The sequence below is a fragment of the Centruroides sculpturatus genome, unplaced genomic scaffold (assembly GCF_000671375.1).
Source record: "Centruroides sculpturatus isolate CEXI.00-Female unplaced genomic scaffold, Cexi_2.0 scaffold111, whole genome shotgun sequence".
NCBI classification, from domain to species: Eukaryota; Metazoa; Arthropoda; class Arachnida; order Scorpiones; family Buthidae; genus Centruroides; species Centruroides sculpturatus.
In genome coordinates, this window is record NW_019384655.1 from 1 (window position 1) to 3,270 (window position 3,270).

Consider the following 3,270-nt stretch of genomic DNA (forward strand, 5'->3'; position numbering starts at 1 on the left):
GGTATCTTCTGAAAATCCCCCATGCTTTCTTTTGTGCTTTAAATGCTGCCTCACAATTCTAGTTCCACCATGGTTTCGGATGCTTTGGATATCTGGTTGATGTTTTCCCCATTGTTTTTTCTGCTGCCTGAATGATACTGGAAGTGACAACTTCAACTGCATCATTGATATCAGCAGTATTGACCATTTCCTCAGTGATGTTAGCCAAAGAAAAGAATGCAGGCCAATCTGCCGTTTCCAGTTTCCAGCGTGGTGGACGGGCTGTTTCACAGCTTTCTCTGCCTCGATATTTTAGAAATATTGGGAAGTGGTCGTTAGAGAGTGGATTACATCCAACCTCCCATGTAAATGCTGAAAACAGATTCGGAGTTGCTAATGATAGATCAATGGCAGTGAACGTTCTTGATGGGGCATGGAAGGATGTCACTTCTCCAGTATTAAATAAGTACAGTTGGTGATTACCTATAAATCTCTCAATGGCTCTGCCTCGACGATTGATGTCGGGACTGCCCCAGATAGGATTGTGACCATTGAAGTCACCCAGTAAAAGAAATGGTGTTGGTAGCTGTTCAACCAAAGTATCCAATTCATTCTCATTCACTCTGACATCTGGTGGCAAATATATAGAACAAACTGTGACAGTTACTCCAATAGATATTCTAGCTGCCATGGCTTGCAAATTAGTGGTGATTTGTACCGGCAAGGATGGGATGTGATTTGAAACTACAATAGCCACACCTCCACTGGCACGGTTGTGGCTATCGTCATCCTTGCAATAAAGATCAAATCCTTTTAAAAAAATATTTTTTCCAAATTTTACATGAGTCTCCTGGAGTGCCACACAAAGAGATGAGGTAGATGACGTCAAGTGTTTAATGTCAGAGAAGTTGTTGCGGAAACCACGACAGTTCCATTGGATTATTTTATAATCCATTATGTGTTTGAGGCAGCATTCTTTGCATGGGTATCCTTCTTTAATTTAATAGGGGGTTTCTCTTTTGGAGGTGACATTTCTTTTGTAACCTCCTTGTGGGTCTCTTCTTCAGAGAAGTCAGAGAACTCACTCATAGATTGAGCCTCTGATTTTTTAGATTTAGAGAGAGCAGCTTTCACTCTGTTTGTTTAACGGGTTCTTACTTGCCTTTTTGGAACCCAGGTTTCTTGTTATTACCCCTGTTTTAGGTAGGGGTGTTTTCAGTTTTATATTTTCCTTTTCTGGTGTTTGGGTCGATGGTGTAAGCAAACATTTCGTATGGCGTGTGAGAGATTCATTTGGGGGAACAGAAATATCTGTTTGAACCCCAATTGCCTTTGTAGACTTCAAAGCAGCTGCAAAAGTCTTCTGTTTTAAAGGTGTACTTGGATTGACCATGCGTCGAGCCTCTGGATAAGATAGGTTGTTTACAGTTTTAACCCGCTGAATCTCTTTCTCTCTCTGCCATGCAGAGCATTTCCGAGAGTAGGCAGGATGGGCATCGTTGCAGTTTACACAGCGTGGAGTACTGGTGCACTCAGTACTCTGGTGTCCTTCAATTCCACACTGTGCATATAAGCTTTTACCTCAGCAGGATGTTTGTAAATGTCCAAACCGCTGGCATTTAAAGCAACGCAGCGGGTTTGGAATATATGGGCGAACTGAACAGCGCAAATAGCCTGCCGTAACAAAAGATGGCAATGACGGTTTTCCAACTGTGAGGATAAGGTGTTTAGTTGGTATCAACTTGCCATCTCGATGGATTGAAATTCGTCGGACAGCAGTGACACCTTGGTCTCAGAGGCCAATCTGAATATCGGATTCGTCCTCAGACATAAAATCAATTTCAGATATCACACCACGTGATGAGTTCAAACTTGTGTGTGGTGCAATGGTGACTTGTATGTCTCCTAGAGATTTCATTTTTTTCTGACTGTTGAGAGGAGGCTGCTCCTACTAGCAGATCTCCTGACCTTAACTTTTAGATTTTTTTAAGATGCCCATTGGTCGATTCAAAAGTTTTTGAATCAAAAACAAGGAACGTTTAGATAAAGGAGTTTCTCCTGTGGCATGCACGATGAGATATGATGGTTAATTGGAACTAACCTCCTTTGATAAAGCATTAGTACTTGTTTGTTTGTCCATTAATGAATCCATATTTAGAAATAATTATTCAGCTCCTAGTGACCCCACCCACCACGGGGCCCAACAAGGGGATGCCGTCACATGGGAGAGTCCCATAGACCGTCACACCAGGGTTTCCCAGAAGCTATACCCTCACAATGCAGTCAAGAAGAGCACATCTTGTCTGACGTGTCCGCCCGGTCTGCATCGATCAGTTGACTCCAAGCCGAGGTCAAGAATGACTCAACGACCAGCCGATTGACTCAAACGAGCCTGATTTGAGCCTCCCGTTTATCCGAAGCAGGGGCCAAAGCAGTGTGTTGGGGACGTTATGTTGCCCCTCAACTACCAGGATCCCCCTTTCCAGCATACAAGACACCATGCACGGCAAACACGTGGGTGGGCGTTCAGATCCCAGGGATGGTAAAGAAAAGTTACTAAACCATCTCTGGGAGGTCCCCTCACCACGGACAGGAACCCACATCGAGGGGATTTCCAAAATGCTGTCTACGACTTTGATCGAGAGCAATGCAGTGACAAAGTATGTGTTTTACTCTTAGAAAGCAGTTGCAATACTCACATACTGGCTGGTCTTGACCCTTCAAAACATATTGATGAGTAAACTGAGTTTGCCCAATTCTCAAAACGACTAAGAATTACTTCAGATCTCCTGTCATACTGTTTATTATGTGTCCAATTTTCTATATTTGGCTTGATCTCATGTAGTTTATTGTAGACTTGTGCATTCCACACGTTTTGCCATCTCTCTGCTAGTCGTTTTTTAACAACTAGCTTCAAATCACTCCTTCAATACGCATTACATGCTGTGAATGACTAGCTGCCTTTGCAGCTGTGTCAGCTTCTTCATTTCCTTTTATACCTATATGGCCTGGAACCCAACAAAATTTAACAAAAAAATTACTCGCACAAAGATGCCAAAACAGTTTACAAATTTTAATAACTATGGAGTGAGAACTAGGTTCACATAAGATCAAAGCCTGAAGTGCACTAACTGAGTCAGTGTAAATAACACAGCAACGATGACCTTTCCTATTTATATACTTTAAAGCTAAATAAATAGCATGCAACTCTGCAGAAAAGATGGAAGAATTCGATGCAATTTGTTCTGCCACGATTTCATCCTGGCAGACGAAAGCTGAGCCAACGTAATC